The sequence below is a fragment of the Papio anubis genome, chromosome 4 (assembly GCF_008728515.1).
Source record: "Papio anubis isolate 15944 chromosome 4, Panubis1.0, whole genome shotgun sequence".
Classification (NCBI taxonomy): Eukaryota; Metazoa; Chordata; class Mammalia; order Primates; family Cercopithecidae; genus Papio; species Papio anubis.
The window spans coordinates 27,701,549-27,725,520 of record NC_044979.1 but is presented as its reverse complement, the minus strand read 5'-3'; the positions used below and the strand labels follow the sequence as shown (position 1 = coordinate 27,725,520).

Here is a 23,972-nt window from a genome sequence, read left to right as displayed (position 1 = left end):
GTCTCTTGACTTAAATATCACTTACATGCTAGTGACTCCCAAAGGTAGCCATTTTCATTTCTGGACATTCCCTTGAGAAATGGGGTTATCTGTCTAGTAGTTCATTTAACATACGCACATGGATGTCTAATGGATATGAAAGCTAAGACAGTAAAAATTAACTTCATTCTTTTCCCCTGACATGGTGACTGGCATGTCTTTTGTCCCCTGTTCTCATTTGCCCCCATTTCAGTAAACAACCCCATCAAATAACTGCTCAACTGAAAAACTTAAGGGTTGGCTGGGTGCGGTGGCTCATGCCTATAATCCCAGCAGTTTGGGCAGATCATGAGGTCAGGAGATCGAGACCATCCTGGCTAACACAGTGAAACCCCATGTCTACTAAAAATACAAAAAATTAGCTGGGTGTGGTGGCGGGCGCCTATAGTCCCAGCTACTCGGGAAGCTGAGGCAGGAGAATCGCTTGAACCCAGGAGGCGGAGGTTGCAGTGAGCTGAGATCATGCGACTGCACTCCAGCCTGGGCAACAGAGTGAGACTTCGTCTTAAAAAAAAAGAAAAAAGAAAAACATAAGAGTCATCTGTGATCCCTCAATTGCCTTCTGCCAGATGCACGTGCAAAACACATTCCCCAAATTTTACTTCTTTTTTGCCTGCTACCACTGAAGTTCAAGGCACCATCATTTCTCACCAGTACCTGCTTTCTAAGTGGGCTCCATGGTTCCATGCTTGGCCTCCCCAACACATCCTCCACATGGCACAAGAATTACCCCCCTTTAAAACGTGGTTTGTATCACATCATCCTCCGAACTGAACCCACCAGTGGCTGCCTAGGAGTAAACACCAAATTCTTGACCACAGTCTACAGTGTGTACATGCTGTGGTCCCTGCCAACCTTTCTGATCGCATTTTTTATTGTTCTCATGGCTTTTCTTACCACTCTTTTCACTGGCACTCTTTTTGTTCCTCAAAACTCATTCCCATTGCAAGGTCTTAGTATTCAGCAGTTTCTTCTGTTGGAAATGCTCCTTCTTCAACTCTTTCCAGGATTAACTCTTTTTTTCCAGTAACCAGGTCTCATCTTAAATGTTGCCTGCCTTCCCTGAACCCACCTCTTCCTGACGTTCTCTTTATCATCAGGAAAGGCAGGGTAACACTGTGGTAACAGATTGCAGTGGCTTAAAACAACAAAGATTTCCTTCTTGCTCACCGTATGTTGCAGGTTGCAGGTTGGCTGAGGACCCCAATCCATGCTGTCCTCACTATGGGCTGAGGGAGCCATAGTGCCAGTCACCATGTCAGGGGAAAAGAAGGCTCTGGAGGCGCTGCAAAGGCAACCAAACGCTTGGCCTGGAAATGACCCTCCCCCTCCCCCTTCTTCCCTCTATCCCTCCCTACCTCTATCCCTCCCTCCCTCCCTCCCTCACTCCCTCCTTTCCTTCCTCCCTTCCTCCCTTCCTCCCTTCCTCCCTTCCTCCCTTCCTTCCTTCCTTCCTTCCTTCCTTCCTTTTTTGAGACAGAGCCTTGCTCTGTTGCCCAGGCTGGAGTGCAGTGGCGTGATCTCGGCTCACTACAACCTCCTCCTGGGCTCAAGTGATTCTCCTGCCTCTGCCTCCTGTGTAACTGGGATTATAGGCACCCACCACCATGCCTGGCTAAATTTTGTATTTTTAATAGAGAGGGGGTTTCACCTTGTTGGCCAGGCTGGTCTCCAACTCTTAGCCTCAAATGATCCACCTGCCTTGGCCTCCCAAAGTGCTGGGATTATAGGCGTGAGCCACCGTGCCCGGCTAACACACATCACCTCTGATCACAAGTTATTGGCCAGACTGATTACATGGCCCTACCCAGCCACAAAGAGCCACGAGAAATAATCATATCGATGCCCAGAAGATAACCAGCTCTAATGGTTATCACACATTTTACGCTTAAAAACAAATTTCGTTTTTGAGAAAGGGTCTTGCTGTGTCACCCAGACTGGAGTGCAGTGGCGTGATCTTGGTTCACTGCAGCCTGGACCTCCTGGGTTCAAGCAATTCTCGTGTCTCAGCCTCCCAAGTAGTTGGGACTACAGGCGCATGCCACCACACCCAGCTAATTTTTGTATTTTCTGTAGAGACAGAGTTTTGCCATGGTGGCCAGGCTGGTCTTGAACTCCTGGGATCAAGTGATCCACTCACCTTGGCTTCCCAAAGTGTTGGGATTCCAGGCATGAATCACTGCTCTGGGCCCTCCTTCACACTTCTTATATCATTCTGTTTATACAATGTTTTTCTACTTTGAGAGATAATAAATTCTATGTAACCATCATCCAGGTTAATAAATAAAATAATTCCAAGATCTTAGAAGCCTCTCCTTTATGTGCCCTTCCCTCTCTCAAGGAGCTCACCACCATCCTAACTTTGGGGTTAATGAGAGCAACGCTTTTAGTTACAGTTTTACCACCAAAGCATGTACTTTTATTTAGTTTGAGCTATTTTGAACTTATATAAGTGGCAGTATTTTAATTTGTTTCTTTCAGTAAATGCAGTGTTTATAAGGTTTATCTATATAGATGAATGTAGCTATTTTTTAATGTATCTATTTTGCCAGGCATGCACCTGTAATCTCAGCTACTCAGGAGGCTGAGGCAGGAGGATTGCTTGAGCCCAGGAGTTCAAGACCAGCCTAGGCAATATAGTGAGACCCACTCAGTCAAGTAATCAGTCAGTTATTTTTGATAAATAATACATTTATCAATTTTAATGTTAAGGTATATTTGTATTGTTTTCAGTTTTAGGTTTTTGGAAACAATGCTTCTGTGAATATTCTAGTACCTGTCTCATGGGAGTGAAGTTGCTGAATTGTAAGACGCATGCATGTTCGTCTCTGCTAGATCATGTGAAATTGTTTTCAGAAGTGATTTAAAATGCGCTCCCAACACTGCGAGTTGTTGCTCCATATCTTTACCAATGCTTGGTATTGTTTTATTTATTTATTTATTTATTTATTTATTTATTTATTTATTTGAGACGGAGTCTTGCTCTGTCACCCAGGCTGGAGTGCAGTGGTGTGATCTCGGCTCACTGCAAGCTTCGCCTCCCGGGTTCACACCATTCTCCTACCTCAGCCTCCAGAGTAGCTGGGACGACAGGTGCCCGCCACCACGCCTGGCTAATTTTTTGTATTTTTTAGTAGAGACGGGGTTTCACCGTGTTAGCCAGGATGGTCTCGATCTCCTGACTTCGTGATCTGCCCTCCTTGGTCTCCCAAAGTGCTGAGATTACAGGCGCGAGCCACCGCACCCGGCCTGTTGTACTTTTTAATTTTTGCAAATGTGGTGGGTGTACGATGGTCTCATTTTGTTTTTGCTTTGATAACTAATGAAGTTGACCACCTTTACATATGTTTTTTGTTTATTTCTTTAGTTAGGGTATTCAGTTTATTCTTACTGCCCCAGCAGAATTATTAAAATGGTCCCTGTTCATTCTCTAACACGTCTTGGTTTGGACAGTACATTGTATGGCACCCTAACCTTAGTGGGTCCCTCCACTAACATGGAAATTTCCTTCTTGCTCATTAGTGTTTAGGATGATGTGGTCTGGCATCTCTGAGGAAAGAAAAAAAAATGGGATAGATACAGAGGATTGAGTAAAAACCAGATGAGAGGGAAACCAAACTCATTAACTGGGATTACTCAGTCTGACTCAGGATGACCATTTCCAAAATAATGTGTGATGGAGCCTTCAAATGGGTACAAAGCAGATGGGTTTGAGCAACATAATGCAGCAGTAAAAGTGAAAGAATTTGTTTACCGATTTCTCAGAAATGACTCAAGGCACGATCATTGTTTGAAAGCTGGTCACAGTGTCTGCTGCAACCAGTCACTCCCCTTTCAGTCTGTAACAAATCTCTTAAAAACTGACATGTGAAACCAATTGTATGTTTCTTACCTTGAGATCATTTTGTGAAGTTTCTTACTTTATTTTTTAAAATGTGTTTGTTAGATTTTATTTTCTAAGTAATACTGATTAAAAATATTTATGCATCTACTTTTAAGTTCACAGTTTAGCACTTTTATTTGTATGGCTTTAAAAGTTATAGCACGGGGTCTTTAAGGATTGGGGGAAAAGATTCCATTCAAAACAAAGCCTGATAATTATAGACATGTTTTTCTCTGTACTTTATTTTAAATACATTAATTTTTAAATGATGCTCCTCTTTTTTTTCATCTGGTGGTAAAATACTAGTGCAACTTTCATCAAAACAAAGTTTACCACAGATGTCAATGAATTTTCCCAATTGAAAATTGCCCTTCAGCTACCACTAAATAAAATTTCTCAACCTAACTTAAGTGAAAAGAACTGTTGGTTGTCATTATAAGGAAAATAATATAAAGTATCATAGCATTCTCTACATTTCTCCTTACAATACAAACTTTGAAAGAACCAGAGATGCTTTATAGGAGTTTAGTCGGTTTTGAAAAGGCACATGGGTATGTGTGTGTGTGTGTGTGTGTGTGTGTGTGTGTGTGTGTGTGTGTGTTTTAATAGTCTAGAAATTTCCCCACCACGACTCTTCCTGTTGCAGAGACGCTTTGGTGACTACCGGGCTAGACAAGAACATTTGTTCAGACTAAAGAAAGCCAGAAGCCAAAATTCAGCCATACAGTAACAATGTACTTTTCATCATGCAGCCTTGTATTTCCTATATATTCGATTTTCTACCATACATTAGAATACATAAACTTTTATTCTAATAATTTCAGTTTGATTTCACAATATGGAAAAAATTTGAGGAAGAACATGACCTGGAAAAGAGAATAGGGAGAACTTTTACCGCAATGAAAATAGTTACATTCGTACCCCTCTACGTTATAAGAATATAACCCATTTAAGTTATGGAAAAGATCCCTTCAGTTATGGAAAAGATCCCTCTGCTGTGGCATTAAGTTGGGGGAGGGAAATCGATTTGTTCCAACCAAAACAGAAACAACAGGAAATAGCTTAACTTTGGTCCACTTGTCTGTTAGCTTAAGGACAGTCATACTACCTTCAAATCAGTTCAAATCAGTTCAGAAACCCAACAAGTATATTTAAAAGTATATTCATGTGTAATTTCATTCTAAAACCGGCGTAACTGTTCTATCCTCATTCTCTGCCTTTTCAGCTTCAGAATGTGCCGTGGGCATGTCTCTAATCCTCAGCATCTTCGTGATCTTCCCTGGCAGCCTCATCAGCATCTGCTTGGCTAGGCTCTGTCTCCTCTCGGGTCATGATTGCTGGGGTCATGTGGACCCAGCCTGCTTCTGGAAGTTCACTTTGTACTTCCACTGGCATCTGATTTACCCATTCCACATGCAGCTCCTCTCCATGTACTCCAGTACCCTCTTCAGGCTGAATTCAGCCCACTGAATTCAACCCACTTGGGCCTGCTCTGGAAGCTCACTTGTGTGTGTCGGGCACCTGGCTGTCCTGGCGTGGATTTGGGTGGATGTGTTCCGCGGTCACTTGTGCTGAATCCACCTGGACCTGAAACTGTAGGAGCACATGCACCTTCCCAGCTTGTTCTGTAATATCATTGATGTCACAGGTTCAGCTTGTACACGTGTTTCTACTGAAAGAACTTCTTCCATTACTAGATGCTCTGAAATATTGTATCACTGAGATGCCTCCTTAATTCATTTCCTTGCATAAACCACAAGTCACATAAAGTATAATGGTTGGGTTTATCTCTAGTATGTATTACCAAGTGATGTTTGAACTGGTCCCAGCTGTTAAACATGCTGTTGCAGACCTGGCATTCATAGAGCTTCTTTCTTTCTTTTTTTGCCCCTACTCGTTTGGCATGCAGTGAGGTGACATTTGAGGGGTTGTTTCTAGCAAATTGTTCATGACAATTTGGATATTCAAAAGGTTTTTCACCTGTATGTTTTCGAAGATGTTCTTTAAAATGTCCAAAATGGTCAAACTGTTTCTCACAGTGCTGACATACATGAATTTTCCCCCCAGTTCTTTGCTCCTTACTGCCTCCACGTTCTTCAAGGTGGGTCACAATTCAGGTGCTGTTTCCATGCGCTCTCCTGAAGATACCTTTTACTGCATATTTCACAGTTGAAACTCTCAGTGAAGTGTGATTTCACGTGTTCCCGTTTGCTTGTGGGGTCAGATGCACAGCTGACGTCTTCTTTAATCTGCCCTTTTCTGTCACCTTGGTGGTACTGAAACAGGAAAAGCTCCCTTACCCCCTCACAGGGTGTGTGATGGGGGCGCGGCTAGCTTCTTCCGTACCTGCGGCGCAAACACCTAGCGGGGCAGGTTGTGGTCGTGGGCTCCAGCCCCACGGCAGTGTCTCGGGGTAAATGTTTCCAGCTCCGGAAGCCCCAGTGGGCGTGTGTTACAGGTGCTCTTTTAATTTTGCTGTCTGTAGGCGGCTTGTGTCAATCAGCTCAGTTAGACCCTCTGCCTTATCACAAGGACAGAAGGCTTTCTGTAGCCCAGGGTTCTTGCCCTAGTGTACCGGAAAAATCGGATCACATGTGGGCTTGGAGTATGAGTGCAGATTTTATTGAATGGTGGAAGTAGCTCTCGGCCCATGGATGGGGATCCAAAAGGGGCATAGAGTGGGAAGGTGGTTTTTCCCTTAGAGTCAGGCCGCTCAGCGGTCAGACTGTTCCACCGCCCCTGCCAAATTCCCCAGGGCGTCCGTGTTCCGCAGGTTGGGTTGATGGCCTGCCAGCTCTGCGGGTGCCTGTGCCTGTGCTCTTCCGCTCCCCTGCTCCGCTCCATGTCCAGCCGCCTGCGTGCACTTCTGCCGCTGTGTTCCTCTCCACATCTCATTGCTTGTGTCTGTGCCTGCTAGGGTCTGGGGGTTTTTATAGGCCCAGGATGGGGGTGTGGCGGTCCAGGGTGGTCTTGGAAAAGGCAACATAATGTCTCTTTATAATGGCCAGAAACAGAACGTAGTGGCATTGTAACCCCTATCAGAGATAATCATGAAAGAAAATGGAGTAGGAAAATACTCCCATGGGATAGGACTTGAAGCATTATGGCCAGTTGTCTTATTGTCTACTGTTTGTTGAAGGTGAGATCATCTGGCATAAGACTCCTTGCTGATTTATGAACAATAAGTGAGGAGAGGATTCATACTGATTTATAGGTAGAGCCTAATGGTTTGATCACATAACCAGGGACTGACAAGGCATCAGATTAGAGGACAGGTGACAATGAGATTTAGGAAACAGATTTTGAAAATTTCTCTTCTTTTTTTTTTTTGAGACGGAGTCTCACTCTGTCACCCAGGCTGGAGTGCAGTGGCGTGATCTCGGCTCACTGCAAGCTCCTCCTCCCGGGTTCACGCCATTCTCCTGCCTCAGCCTCCGGAGTAGCTGGGACTACAGGCGCCCGCCACCAGGCCCGGCTAATTTTTTTTGTAATTTTAGTAGAGACGGGGTTTCACGGTGTTAGCCAGGATGGTCTCGATCTCCTGACCTCATGATCCACCCACCTTGGCCTCCCAAAGTGCTGGGATTACAGGCGTGAGCCACCGCACCTGGCCTAAATTTTGTATTTTTCAGTAGAGACGGGGTTTCACCATGTTGGCCAGGCCAGTCCTGAACTCCTGACCTCAGGTGAGCTGCCCGCCTCGGCCTCCCGAAGTGCTGGGATAACAGGCGTGGGCCTCTGCACCCGGCCTGAAGTTTTCTTTGTTCCTGACTTCAAGGGCTTTGATGGCTTCTAGCATTTGTAGACGTTCTGCTGCTTTCCATACATCGCTGGCTGCTGCTCCTCGTTGTATCATTAATTTTGCTATACATGTGAACTCAATTAAATGGCAAAAGGTTGTTTTACTAACACCTTCTATCTCCACCAAAGGTTCTTGGGTAAACTCCAGAAAGAATTTGTAGAAGGCGGCGGGGCCGGGTGGCTCATGCCTATAATCCCTTTGGAAAGGATTACAGTAATCCATGTAAACACTTTGGGAGGCTGAGGTGGGCAGAGCACCTGAGGTCAGGAGTTCGAGACCAGCCTTGCCAACTTGGCAAAACCCTGTCTCCACTAAAAATACAAAAATCAGTCGGGTGTGGTGGTGGGTGCCTGTAGTCTCAGCTACGTGGGAGGCTGAGGCAGGAGAATCACTGGAACCTGGGAGGCAGAGGTTGCAGTGAACCAGGATTGGGTCACTGCACTCCAGCCTGGGCGACAAAGTGTGACTCCATCTCAAAATAATAATAATAATAATAATAATAATAATTTGTGGAACTTACTGCAAGCAGCCAAAACAGCCTTGTGAGCCTTCAGATGGTGTCCGTCTACAATCAGGGTGATGTCAGTAAAGCAGTCCTGCCCTCATGTTCATTCAGTTGGTCGAGGATCATGTTTTGACATTCACGGAACTCCTGTAGGCATTCCGTCGTCTCTTCAGCCTCCATGGCTGTTGGCTTGCTCTGCCTTATGCTCTGGCCTCCTTCCTCTCTGTCCCTCAGAGCCTCTGGTTTTGTGCTTTCTCCTTCCAGGGCATAATATGCCCCACAGCTTTCCCTATCCCTAACCCATGGCTCTCCCTCCATTTTCCCCACAAAAGCCGAGTGCTCCCTCTGCTCGGGCCCCGCTGGTGCACGTGTGCTCAGTTGGACACACAGGCGGCTGTGGCCTCTTACTGTATTTTGAAGACTCGGCTGTAATTGTGCTATTAAACTTCTTCCATATCATACGCAAAAGCAGTGCTTCATTTCCCCCCAAAAGAAGAAATCAAGTAAGTAAAAACATGTTATAATTTATATAGAAGAGTACTTTGCATTTCTTAAAATGCTTTATAATGGTTCTAATCTTTTTCCTTAAAGAAACCCAGAGAAAGCCTTTCTTTCTCAGCTGTGTAGATGGAACAGGTGAGGGGAGGGGATACAGAGGGGTTGCCCAGAGCTTCTGAGTCCGTGGCTGAGCCAAATCTCCCAAGGCAAATATGACAAATGTTATTTTTTTTCTATTTATAAAGCTCCCTTACAGCTGGAGGGATTTTCTTCTAAATCTACTAAAAATTGAGGTACCTAAAAACAACAGTCCCACATTTGGAAATGGACCAAAGGTGGGAAGTTTTAGCTCTTGTTTCTCAGGTTATAACTGATGACCAGACTGGGGTCTCCTAAAGACCCTAAAAAAAAGAGGAGCTGTCTTCATTCTTACCGGCTCCACCCAACCTTTAGATTGCTAATAATTCAGACGTGGAGCATTCCGTAGCAAGAGGATCGTGCGCTCATTTATTCGTGGCACTCCTTCCCCAAACTATGCTGGGAGACACATCAATCAGTGTATTACAAACACCTGATGCTGTACTGTTCAATATGGCAGCCACCAGCCACAGGTGGCCCTTTAAATTCTAATTAAAATTAAGTAAAATGGAAAAGCCAGTTGCTCAGTGGCACTAGCAATGTTTTGAGTGCTCAGTAGTGACATATGCCTGGAGGCTATCATATTGGGTAGTACAGATATAAAATATTTCCATCACTCCAGAAAGTTCTATTGGACAATACTGCCTCTTGGTTTGTTATGGTGAGTAAGACTTCCCAAATGGTTTTGGTGTCTTTTGTCATGCGGGCTGCTGGGCTGCCTCATATCCTTTTTTTTTTTCCTGTTTTTAAGAGACAGGGTTTGGCTCTGTCACCCAGGCTGGAGTGCGGTGGTGCAGTCATAGCTCACTGCAGTCTTAAGTTCTGGAGCATAAGTGATCTTCTCACCTCATCCTCCCAAGTAGCTGGGACTACAGGTGGGTACCACCATGCCTAATTTTTAAAATTTTTTTTGTAGAGATGAGGTCTCATTTTATTGCTAAGGCTGGTCTTGAACTCCTGGGCTCAAGTGGTTTTCCCTCTTCAGCTTCCCAAAGTGCTGGGATTACAGACGTGCACCACTGCGCCCGGCCCCGCCGCATATCTCTCACTGTTTCAAAGCCCAGCCCCCGTTGGCGCCATCCCAGGCATGTGAGTCTTCCCCAGGGCCGCCCTGCCCTTTATTTTTCTCTAAATTCCCTCACTTTCATGGGAAGCCTCTTGAAAATTAGAAATTGGCAGGTATGTGTCATTCTGTTAGCTGTGTGAAGCTCTTGATCCCTCGGGTCCCACAGCTGTCTTCTGTCAGCGAGGCTCACACGTCTGTGTCCCTGGTCACAGGTGCGAGTGGGCACATTCCTCATCCTCCGTGCCCCTGCATGCCCTGCCCTCCAGGAACTCCACGTGCATGGGCGCTCCCCAGGCTCGCCCATTGCTCTCTTCTGTTTGTCACATCTCTCTTTCTCCTCCTGGCCAAACCCTCTACATCTTCAACTGACTGACTGCTGGATTAGAAGCTGTTTATGTACTTAGCAGAAAGAAAACTTGCCATTCCTGAAGGAAGAAATGAGGCAGCAAATGTGCAGGGGAGAACAAGATTAGGCAGGATCAAAAGGCAAAGGCAGGATGCTCGCAACAGAGCTGAAAATTATAACCCTGATTGTTCATTCTCGTGGAATTCCCTGGCTGCCAGCACACTCTGGGTGTAACCATAAGGCCTGTGGATGATTTCTCTGCCCTGTCCCCGGCTCTCATCTGGTAACATCCTCTTGCAGTGCTCGAGGTCATCGTTAAGACATGAGAGAGAACAGCACGCCAATGAATGAATTTGCGTGGATGCAAGTATTTGATCAGTTCTTCCATCCACAAATCTGGAAATAAGTAAATGTATTTTACATTTGAAAAGTATGAGAAATACGATTGGAAATATTTATTTCTCATACTTTTAAAATGTATTAAAATATTTAAAAATATTTTAAATAAAACAAGCAAGAGCACAGAATTAAGTAGATGAAGCATCAGTCCTTAATCAGTCTGTTTCTCCAGAGAAACAGAATCAGACATACATAATTATATGTATATATATTTATACACACACATATGTATACATGTGTATATGGATACACCTATATGTATACATGCATGTATGCAGATAGGTATGTGTATAAATATATATATACACACATATGTGTGTGTATATAAATATATACATATACATATATAGAGAGAGAGATATTTATTTTAAGGAACTGGCTCGATTGGGGGGTTGGTAGGTTGGGGCTGGCTAATGGGCTAGAAATTCTGGGAGGAGTTGATATCGTAGTCGAGTCTGAAGGCAGAATTCCATCTTCTTCAGGGACCTCAGTCATTTTTCTTAAGACCTTCAACCGACTGGATGAGACTCATCTACATTACAAAGGGAAATCTGTTCTACTCAAAGTCTACTGATTTAAATATTTAAATATTAATCACACCTAAAATATATCTTCGTAGCAACATCGAGACTGGTGTTTAACCAAACAACTGAGCATCAGAGCCTAGCTAAGTTGACACGTCAAATTAACCCTCACTGTCACCAAACATATAATTAACAGGATGGATGAGTGTATTGGTTTGCTTAGGCTGCCATAACAAAGTACCACAGGCTGGGTGGCTTCAAGCACAGAGATTCGGAGATGAAGGTGTGGCCAGGGCTGGCGTATTCTGAGGCTCTCTCCTTGGCTTGTAGACGGCCGTCTTCTCTGTGTGTTTTCAGTTGGTCTTCCCTCTGCGTGTCTGTGTCCTGATCTCTTTTTAGAGGACGCTGATCGTGTTGGATAAGGGCCCACCCTCATGACCTCACTTTAATTTACTTCCTACTTAAAGACTCCATCTCCAAGTACGCTCACATTCCGAGGTACTGAGGTTTAAAATGTCAATGTTTGAAATGCTGGTGGTGAGGGACACAATTTAGCTCATGACAGAGGGAAAACAGACAATTCCAAGGTGTCAGTGCGTATGCATTGTGCTGAGAAGTGCCGAGTTCAGTGCAATCACTTGCAAGTTATCTTGATCTGAAAGCTGAAGATCAGTTTGTGTTGATAGATGGATAACTTTCCCTGTGTGCCTTAAAACTGTCTTCACATTTAAAGAATGAGTATATATGCTCAACTATTAGGCTGAAAAAAAAGTTGTACTATTAAGTAGACAAACAATTTGCCACCTTGAAATGCAGGGATAGGTGTGACTCCACATGGTGTCCCTATAGATAGATATCAGCATCCTCCTTCTCCAAAAATAATAAAGCGAAGTTGCTGGATGGGGCTGTTGGCCACTCTCTTTGGTGTAGAGGTTCACTACCTGTTGTTTTTAAATGTATATTTTATCATTATTATTTTTTGCCACAGGGTTTTGCTTTGTCACCCAGGCTGGAGTATAGTGGTGCGATCATGGCTCACTGCAGCCTCCAACTCCTGGGCTGAAGGGATCCTCCCACCTCAGCCTCTGAGTAGCTAGGGCTACAGGTACATGCCACCACACCCAGCCATCTTATTTTGGTGGAAGGGGGCTGAGGAGAGCACTTTTTGGAGGTGGGTGGGAACATTCTTTCTGGCTTTTAAAATTTTTTCTTTGGGGAGACAGGTTGCCTAACCTGGTCTCAAACTCCTGGCCTCATGCAGTCCTTCCTCGGCCTCCAAAAGTGCTGGGATTATAGGCATGAGCCACCACACCAGGCCTTGCTACCTGTTTATTTATTTTAGATTCGGGGGTGCACGGGCAGGTTTGTTACAAGGGTATCTTGTGTGATGCTGAGGTTTTGGCTTCTGTAGATCCGGTCAACCAGACAGTGAACGTAGTACCCAACAGGAAGGTTTTTTAGCCCTTGCCCCCCTCCCTCCCTCCCTCCTTTTGGAGTCCCCAGTGTCTGTCGTTCCCATCTTTATGTCCATGTGTACCCAGGGTTTAGCTCCCACTTATAAGTGAGAACGTACTATATTGTGTTTTCTGTTTGTGTTAATTCGTTTAGCTACCTGTTTTTAATACTTAGACTGATTAGTCCTCTTCTAGATGAATTCTAAGATTATTGATTTGTTTTCTGATTAGAAAAAGTAATACTCTGGCTCGTTGCAGAATTTTGAAAAATGTATAAAAGTATGAAGAAATAAAATATCAGAGCAATTTCACTATATATTTGAAAAATCACTTGATCCATTAGCATCTTCCTAATCTCTTTTTCTAGGCATACGTATACTTTTTCAATAAAATTGAGATTACACTAAATATAGTGTAATAATCTGCTTTCACATATAACATTTCCCTGTTGATTATTTTTGAAAATATGTAAATGGTTGTATTTATCCATATCCATGAAGGTATCCATTCATTTCACACATTTTTTTTTAGCACCTTCAGTGTGCTCTTCCTCGTGCTAAGTCCTGGGAATGCACTGATGAAACAGGCGGGGATCCTGCTTTCGCAGAGCTTTCCCCACTTTCTGGATGTATGTATTTATTTAACCGTGTCTTTATTCTGCTCAGAGAGACTGACTTAGCCGAGAGGAAGGCATTTTTGTCCTTTCCCACTTCCTGCTGAATGCCTGGAATGGGAAATGATGGCTCGTACTTCTGCAACCATCTTGGACCACAAAGTAACACTGAGGATGGAAGCCAAATACTGAATATAGGACATATAGGAATCTGGTCCCTGTACAAACCATGGAGAGAGTTCATGGGCCCCAGATTATCCACAGCAGGACTTCTGTGAAACAAAAACTTCTAACTTTTTAAAATCACTGTTGATATGGGTTTTTCTGTTAAATGCAGCAACTCATTTCCTAATTGATACAATGCTATTTGTACAGAAGCTTCAAATTTCTTTCTTTTTTTTTTTCTGAGACTAAGTCTCTCTCTGTTGCCCAGGTTGGAGTGCAGTGGTATGATCTTGGCTCATTGCAACCTCCACCTCCTGGGTTCAAGTGATTCTCCTGCCTCAGCCTCCCAAGTAGCTGGGATTATAGGCACCCACCACCACACCCTAATTTTTGTATTTTTTTTTCTAATTTTTGTATTTTTAGTAGAGACAGGGTTTCACCATGTTGGCCAGGTTGGTCTCGAACTCCTGACCTCAAGTGATCCACCCACCTTGACCTCCCAAAAGTGTTGGGATTACAGGCATGAGCCACTGTGCCTGGCCAGAAGCTCCAGATTTCTGCCATCAAATATATCACATTTTATCAACCCTGAGACACATCTTTTCTTACAATGCAGTCTCTCTGGAATCAGTATCATTTAATATGTCATAAATTACTTTTTTTATTGAGGTAAAATTTATATAACATAAAATTCATCATTTTAGCCATTTAAAATCATACAATTCATGACTTTTGGTACATTCACAATATTGTGTAACTACCATCACTGCCTAATTCCAGAACAGGAAATTCTGTACCAGTTAAGTAGTCACTCCCCATCCCCTGTCCTCCCAGCCCCTGACAACCATTAATCTGCTTTTTGGCTGTCTCGATTTGCCTATTCTGGACATTTCATATAAATTAATTAATACAACATGTGATCTTTTGTTACTGGCTTCTTTCACTTGGAATAAGGTTTTCAAAGTCCACCCACGTTGTAGCATCAGTCAGTCAGTCCTTCATTCCTTTAATGGCTGAATAATATTCTGTTGTACATTATTCAGCCCTAACGATGGTTGTATAATGCATTCGAACTTTACACCACATTTCATTTATTCATTCAATTGATGCACATTCAGATTGCTTTCACATTGTGGCTGTAAAGAATAATGCTGTTTGAATATTCATGTACAGACAGTCCCTGACATATGATGGCTTAACTTACGATTTTTCAACTTTATAGTGGTGCAAAAATGATGTGCATTCAGTAGAAACCATACTTCAAGTACCCATATGACCATTCTGCTTTTTACTTTCAGTACAATAGTCAATAAATTACATGAGATATTCAATACTTTATTATAAAATAGGCTTTGTCTTAGACCAGGGATGTCCAGTCTTTTGGCTTCCCTGGGCCACATTGGAAGAAGAAGAATTGTCTTGGGCCACATATAAATTACACTAGCACTAATGATAGCTGATCAGCTAAAAATAAATCACCAAAAAGTCTCATAATGTTTTAACAAAGTTGACAAGTTTGCGTTGCGCTGCATTCAAAGTTGTTCCTGGGCTTTAGCAGCCCACAGGCCATGGGTTGGACAAGCTTGTATTAGACGATTTTGCCCAACAGTAGGCTAATATAAGTGTTCTGCGCATGTTTAAGTTACATTAGGTTATGCTATGATGTTTGGTAGGTTAGGTGTATTAAATGCATTTTCAACTTGGGATATTTTCAACTTAGAGTGGGTTTATCATCAGGATATAACCCCATCACAAGTCGAGGAGCACGTGTACAGAGTTTTTTTGACTATGCATGTTTCTCTTAAGTTACACTAAGGAGTGAAATTTCTGGGTCATATGGTTGCTTTATGTTTAACATTTTGAGCACCTGTCAAAGTATTTTCCAGAGTGGCTGTACTATGTACATTTCCAGTAGTAATGTACCAGGGTTCCAATATTTACACATCCTCAACGCTTATGATGTTTTCATTCTTCCCAACCTAGTAGGTGTGAACCACATTTTCTTTATCCATTCCCCAGCACTTGATGGACATTTGGGTTGTTCCCACCTTTTTACTATTATAAACAACGCTGCAAATAATACCGTGAACAACTGTACAACACAGGTGTGTGTTCAGACATTTTGTTTGAACGTATGTTCTTCAGTCTTTTGGGTATATAACTAAGAATGGAATGGCTGGGTCATATGGTAATTCTGTGTTTATTTTTTGAGGAACTGCAAAACTGGTTTTTACAGTGGCTGCATCATTTTACATCTCTACCAGCAGTGGGATTCCTGCAGACTCTCATCAACAGGCAATGAAAAGTGATAAGCACATACTCTTTGACTCTCATTTCATTTTGCCTCTTTTATTTGGAAATTTAAATAATAGAAATCGACAAAGAGGAGAGTAAGCATTTTTATATTTACCACCCAGAAATGAACAACATTAATGCTTTGTTTGGGCTTCAGATATTTTTAATTAAATAGAACATAACAGATTAAAAAACCTAAGCCCCCTTTTCCCCATTACCCCACCTATTATGTGGCCCCCTCTCCAGCAATAATCATTATCACAACTTGGTATCTATCCTTCTAGACTATATCTTATTAGTATTACAAATATTACAAATACATTACATATCTGAACGTGTTCTTTAAACTTTAAGTATGTGCTATCATACTGTTTTCATCCTGCAACTTGCCTTTTTTCTAAAAAGAGCTTTATTGAGATATGTAACTGGCACACAATAAACTGCACATATTTAATGCATAGTCGGATGAGTTTGGACATATACCTACATCCATGAAGCCATCACCACAGTCAAGTTAACAGACATAACTGTAAGCTCCAAAGTTGCCTGTGTCCCTTTATTTTGGGATATGTGCATGGATGGCGAAAACATTTAACACAAACTGTCATATTTAATAAATTTTAAAGTGTATACTACAGCACTGTTGACTGTGTATTAATACGATGCTAAATAGATCTCTTCAACTAATTCATTTTGCATCACTGAAACTTTATATCAATTAAACAACTCTCCATTTTCCTGTCCCCTGAAACATGCCTTTTAAAATAAATAGTTTTTTTTTTTTTTGGAAGTCTCTCCAGTGATGTGCTAGTAGATGTTTAACAACCAGCTCCTGTGGAGAGGGGATGATTTGTGGCTTTTGCTAATTTCCATGTTGTAAATACTCCTAACATAGCTTATACCAAGCTATAGATGTAACATCAACCAGCTCACAAAACTGAAATGTTAGCATTTAGTTCTCATGAGCTAGCTTCAGTGTGCCACTAAATCCGTCCCTATTGATGTTGAGATCTGAGTTTTTCTTTTTATTTTTTATATCCTTAAGACTGTATCATAGTGTTTTTATCCATCACCCTATTGATGGACGTCTAGAGTATGTCTAGGCCTTCACTGTTACAAAATGGTGCTACAGTAAACATTCTTCTGCATAGCCCTTGTGCGCAGAAGGTATGTTTACTAGATGTGGAAACACTGTTCTCCGAAGTAGTTGCCCAGTTCACCCACTTCACAAGCAGTATGTGAGAGATCCCATTTCCCCACAACCTTGGCAATACTTGGTCTTGTCAGACTTGCTTTTGCCCATCTAAAGGTTATAATTCCATTTGTTTATTTATTTATTATAATTCTATTTATTTATTTATTTTTTATTTTTTTGAGACAGTCTCTCACTCTGTCACCCAGGCTGGAATGCAGTGGTATGATCTCGGCTCACTGCAGGCTCCACCTCACAGGTTCATGCCATTCTCCTGCCTCAGCCTCCTGAGTAGCTGAGACTACAGGCACCCGCCACCACGCCCAGCTACTTTTTTGTATTTTTAGTAGAGACAGGGTTTCACCGTGTTAGCCAGGATGGTCTCGATCTCTTGACCCCGTGATCCACCCGCCTCGGCCTCCCAAAGTGCTGGGATTACAGGCATGAGCCACTAAGCCTGGCCAATTCCATTGATTTTTTAACATAGTTGTCCCTCACCATGAGATCCAGTAACTATTCATAATTACCTATACGTTTATAATTTCATTTTCCCCCATTTAATTCAAGTATTTATCTGTCTCTAGTTGATTGTAATGAATACAAGAGGCTGTTGTGGAGTATCAATGCCAGACCCCAAATAAGGACAACATGGCTACGTAGCTTCTCTCTGAATTTAAGAGAAATGTATAGCTTTAATTTGGGAATTTAGAAATAGAAGCTAAGGTGTGTGTAAGACTATATTGGTTATTACAGCCTTTACCTGCAAGCAACAAAGAACCACAGTAACCGTGACTTAAACAAGTGTGATGGGTGTTTATTTCAAGCAATAAGAAGTCAGAAGCTAGTAAAGGAGGCAGTGGTGCCATCCTGGACCCAGGCTCCTGCCATCCTTCTCTGCCACCCTTAGCTGTAGGCTGTAATTCTCATGCTCCTCATCTCACGCTTGCAAGATGGCTGCTGCAGCTCTAGGCTTCCACTCAAGGCGGAAGGAGCAGTGCTTGAGTAGAAACACAACAGCGTTCACGTAAATACCTAGAAGCCTTTTGTCAGCATCACTAACCAGACCTGTGTCCCAGGCCACCTGATGTATTAGGCAAGTATTTAATGGGATATATTTTCTCTCATCCTCTGAACAAAATTGTATTCTGTTAGGATGGGAAACAGGAAGACGGGAATTATCTGCAACAAGAGTTTTTTGGAATGCGGTTTTTCATAGTAGCATCAAATTGAGTGAATACTGGGAAATTATTCAGAGATATATACCATCCAAACCAAGAACCACCACCACAGAACACACAGTCGCCACATTCCATTGCTTTATAGGCTGCTGTTTTGTTATTTTACATTATCTATTAGATATCTAAATTTCACTTCTCTTTGTTCCTTTTTGCCAATTCAAAAAGAATTTAAAGTGTTAGAATGGACAAATACTAATGAGGCACATGTTATCTAATGATGAGTTTTCAGGCATTCCTTGTGCCATGAACATGAAGAAAACAGAATCATTATAGGCTCTAGGGTGCGGTAGAGATGCACATGGGACTAAAACAACTTGCATTGGTCATTTACTGTTTTGTTTGTAGGACAAGTCTCTTTTAATGTCTCATATTATTGACATAACTCATGAATTCTTTTTTCCAGAGTTGATGACACTTAATATGTGCAGGCAGGACTGAAAAAAGGTGTGGTGCCTTCCAGCTCACAAATCAAAGGTGAGTCATGAGAATGCTGTCCATTAAACAGGAGGGAGGAGAATTGGATATGGAAGTAGGACATGCATTAGATTCCACAGCAATTAGGCTTTTCTATAAAAGAAGCATCTGCTTTTGGAACTTGAAAGTAGAATAAAAGAGGAGCATTTAAAGGAGTTCTTGAAGAAGGCACACCAGGGTACTTGACTAATTGTAGTTAGCTAACGAATACCTCCTGTAATAAAACCTGAACTGTGGAAGGGAATCATTGATCAACTTCCTAGGAACACCCTGTCACTGTACTGTACCTGCAGTGTATCAGCATTCGGACACAAAGACAGTGGGTGTGCAGGTGTGTGTCTGTGTCATTTGGTTATATTCATTTACTGCAGTTTCCATTTTATACATTATTCTACTATAGGTCAGAGAAGCAAAGAGTCATCTACTATCAGGGGCTTGTTTTACATTTTACATGCCCAGTGGAAGGATTTCCCTTCGAACTTTGCTAGATTCTAAGCCTGAAATGAGAGGAAAAAAACACTTGAACTATCGTTTAAGTTCCATATCCAAGTCTGATCTATTCCATAGGAGTTTTTTAAAAGAAGACAATGTAACTCTATATCCTGAAGCAGCATGGCAGCAAATCCAGGAACAAAACTTAAATCTACTGTCCCTCTTTTCCCCACTGCTCTCTACCTTGTAGGGTAACAGAGAAACTTTGATGGGATGTTCAACTTCAGTAATTTTGACTCCTTTTATTAGGAAATAATATTTTCCCTATAATATATAACTGAAGTATTTTCTCCATTGTGATTTTCCTTATGGCTGAGGACACAGAGATCCTTGGAAGTCAGGCAGAGATGAGTTCAAATCCTGACCCTGCCACTTAGTAGCTGTGCAACCCTGACTGCATTACTCAGCCTTGGCAAATCTCCATATCTTAACCTGAAAATGGGGATAATACTTTATGTGTTTTGCAGAGTTTGTTGTGAACATTGAGTGAGATTAGGTAAAGTGCCTAGCACCATGCCTGGAATTACTGAGTGTTTAAATGCAAACTGCAGGTTAGTAGGATTTGATCTGTGACTTAACTTCATATACTTTTTTAGGAAAGCATGTATTTTGTCACATAAGGCAAGTACTTGATTATTAACAAGAATGGTCTTCCTCAACATTGTGGAAGCAGTGCACACCTCAACAACTGTGCACTGCCTTCACGTTTGTGCACATGTACTTATGGAAGGGAGCTAGACACTCTCACCTTCATCAAGTTGCTGTGCAGGTGAAATGATAGTTAGAATTTCATACCTGACACATGGGGGACTTAGCAGATGTTAGCTCCCTTCCACTGTGTCCCCTACTTTCCGAATCACTCTGTACTTCCATAAGTGTATCTTTTCTCTTAGAAGGGCCATCGAGAGGTGGGGGCAGAGGAATGATTCTGGGGCCAGGGATCTTCCTCCAGGGCCCTTGAAGTCAGACTCTTACCTTGTTTTGGATGATCACTAAGCTATCTGGATTAACCCAGCTAAGAGATACAATGGCTCTCTCCATTTCACAGATTAACAGGACCAGAAAATCAATATGAAGAAAGCATTTACTGAGTGTCATCACCAAGATGGCAAAATAGAAGGCAACCTGCTCATATCCCCCAACTACAATATGGGTACAAGAATTTTTGTACCCATCTACAGTTGAAAGTTCATCAGTGGGAGCCTCAGGATTCAGGTAGGAGTTTGTGAAACCCTGAGAGGGCCCAAGACCTAGGAGGGTTGTTTTGAAAGTACAGACCAACACCCAGGTCAGCTGATCTGGTGAGCTTGCTTCCAGGTTCATGCCTGGAAATGGCCAAGAAACTTTCTGCGTGGATAGGATCATTCCCCAACTACAGAAGGAGGGGCAAGAACTGAGACTGGGACCTCTTGGGATCTGCTGTTGGCTACAGCCCTGTTTGGCCTTGAGCTTGCAACCAGAACTATCTGCCAAGGAGTCTAGAAGGAATTGTGCATACTAGTGCCTTGGCAGAAAGACTCATTTGCCCACTGACATCAGTCTCAGCAGTGAACCTGGAAGTGGCCCTGTGGCTCTGCTCCAGCCTTTCTCAGCTGATGTCTCAGTTCAGAGGTGCTCATGTCAGGACCCAGAAGGAGACTTGTCCATATCCCCCAACCCAAAAGTCTGACTGTCCCCAACACACTTGCCAACCTCTATCTCATAGCACATCCCAAGTAGACTCAGTCTCAGCTGCACCCTGCCCTCTGCAGCAACCAGGGAACTATCCTATTTGTGCTGAGACCTGCTGGGAGATGTGTACTTGTCTGGCCCAACAAGACGGGCTCTTTAGCTTCCATCCTTTAGCAGATCCCAAGGAGACCCAGACTCAGCTCCAGCCCCTCCTACTGTAGACAAGAAACTATCTTATTTGTGAGACACTTGCTAGGTGATATAAACTCCTCTGAGCTGAGACTGGGCTCTCCAGTCTCTCATAGCAGATTCCACAGGGCCCAGTCTCAGCTCTAGCCTCTACTGCTGCAGTCTAGGAACTACCCAACTCATACCAGCTGGGTGATGCGTGTTCATCTGAGACAATGAGATAGGCCCACCAGCTGCTTCTCACAGTAGTTCCTGAAGTGGTCCAGTCTCAACTCCATCTCCTCTTGCTGCAGTTGAGAACTGCAGAGATCTGGTAGGAGACACACTTGTCTGGGCCACAAGGACGGTTTTCTGGACTTGGGTCCCTCAGTCCAGTATCTGCCTGGGGTCTTCCCTAAGTCCATCTGGGCTGGAAAGCCATGTCAACCTCAGAGTCCTCATGAAACTCATGGCTAGCCTGAACTTGGAGTGTCCTCTAGTGCTGAGATGGCTGCAGTGATCACAGGCTCAGGGAACACAACAGTCAGTCAGGTTAGAATCCAGAAGACCCTCTGAAGGACAGGCACAAACAAAGCCAGAATGCAAAGACTAAAATAAATACCTAATTCCTAAATATGCAGACATTGTTGTACTTCTCCAAGCATCAGAAACATTCAGGGAAATATGACCTCACAAATGAGTTAAACAAGATGCCAGAGACCAACGCTACAGTGATAGAGATGTGTGATCTCTCAAATAATTCAAAATAGCTGCTTTAAGGAGACTCAATGAAATTCCAGAAAACAGAAAATCAATTCAGAAATGTATCAGAAAAATTTAATAGAGACATTGAAAAATTTTTAAAAACTAAACAAAAAATCCTGGAGCCGAAAAATACAATAAATGCAACGAAAAATGCAATATAGAGCATCAATAGCAGAATTAATCAGTGAGAGATTATTTTAATATACTCAGAGAAGAAAAAAGAAAAAGGAATACAAAGAATGAACAAAGCTTACAGTATCTATGAGACAACATCAAAAAATAAAATATTCACTATTGGAACTAAAGTGGGAACTTAAAGGGGTAGAAAGCTTATTCAAAATAATAACAGAAAGCTTTCCAACCCTGGAGAAAGATACAAATACCCAAGCCAGGAAGAGCAAAGATCACCCATCAGATTCAACCCAAATAAGAATATCCCAAGACATATTACATTGAACTTGCAAAAATGAAAGACAAAGAGAGGATTCTAAAAGGAGCAAAAGAAAAGAGGCAAATAACATGTAAGGGAGATCCAGTACTCCTGGCATCAGACTTCTCAGCAGAAACTTTTCGGGCCAGGAGGGAGACGATAATATTGAGAGTATTGTAGGAAAAAAATCACCAACCAAGAATACTGTATCAAGAAAAGTTCTTCAGAAATGGAGAGACAAAGACTGTCCCAGACAGACTTTATATTTATAGCAACCAGAACTATCCCACAAAAAATGCTAAAGGAAATTCTTCAAACTGAAAGAAAAGGACTCTAATGTAATTATTATAGTAATATTGCAATTGTGATAATTAAACCACTTATATCTTTGGTCAGAAGACTAAAAGCTAAAACTATTAAAATAATAATGAAAATAACTTGTTAAGAGACAGGCAATAAAAAAGGGTAATTGGTGACATCAAAAATTGTAAATGTGGAGGAAGAAGGGAGTTAATCTGTTTGGGATTTTTGTTTTTGTCTTTGCTTTTTTATGATCAAAATTAAGTTGGTATCAGTTTTAAATACCTGTTATAACTATAGAATGTGTTTTGTAAGCTTAATGGTAACTACAAAGCTAAAACCTGTAACAGATAGACTAAAAATAAAAAGTAACAAATTAAAACATACTACTAGAGAAAAATCACTTAACCGCAAAGAAAGACAAAGAAAGGAAGAGAGAAGTTACATAAAACTAGTAAACATGTTAACAAAATGGCAGCAGTGAGGCCTTATCTATCAATAGTAACACTGAATGTAAATGGACTAAATTCTCCAATTAAAAAAACAAAGAGTAGCACATGGATTAAAAAACAAGACCCAACAATATGCTGTCTACAAGAAACTCACTTCACCTGTAAAGATACACATAGACTGAAAGTGAAGGGATAGAAAGATGATATCCCATGCAATGGAAACCGTAAAAGAACAGGAGTAACTATATAAGCTAAAATAGACTTTAAAAACTGTGAAAAGAGATAAATAAGGTTATTATATAATGATTAAGAGGTCAGTTCAGCTAGAGGATGTAACAAGAGTAAATATATATCCACCCAACACCAGAACACCCAAATATGCAAAGCAAATATTAATAGAGCTAAAAGGAGAGATAAACTGTAGTGCACCAGTAAGAGGGGATTTCAACATCCTACTTTTGACAATGGAAAGATCATCCAGGCAGAAAATTAACAAAGAAACATCAGAGTGAAACTGTACACCAAATGGACCTAACAGACATTTACAGAATATTTCACCCAACTTCTACAGAATACACATTCTTCATCAGCACATGGAACATTCTCCAGGACAGACTATATGTTGGGCCATGAAACAAGTCTCAACAAATACAAAAAAGTGGAAATTATATCAAGTATCTTTTCTGACCACAATAAATAAAATGAAGAATGTTAAAAACTGTACAAATACATGGAAATTAAACAGCATGCTTCCAGACAACCAATTGGTCAGTGAAGAAACTAAGAAGGAAATTTAGAAATTTCTTGAAAAAAATAAAAATGGAAACAAACATACAAGAATCTATAGGATACAGAAAAAGTAGTACTAACGTGGAATTTTATAGCAGTAAATATCCATATTTTTAAAAAGAGACTCAAAGTAAACAACCTAACTATGCACATCCAGCAACTAGAAAAGCAAGAACAAACCAAACCCAAATTTAGTAAAAGGAAATAAATAATAAAGATCAGAGCAGAAATAAATGAAATGAGACTAAAAAAAATTACAAAAGATCAACAAAAC

General features: G+C 41.8%; 1 pseudogene; it reads right to left on the bottom strand.

The window, feature by feature from the left end:
• Window positions 1-4,794: 4,794 nt before the first annotated feature.
• Window positions 4,795-10,166, bottom strand: LOC101013178 (annotated as a pseudogene).
• Window positions 10,167-23,972: the final 13,806 nt, after the last annotated feature.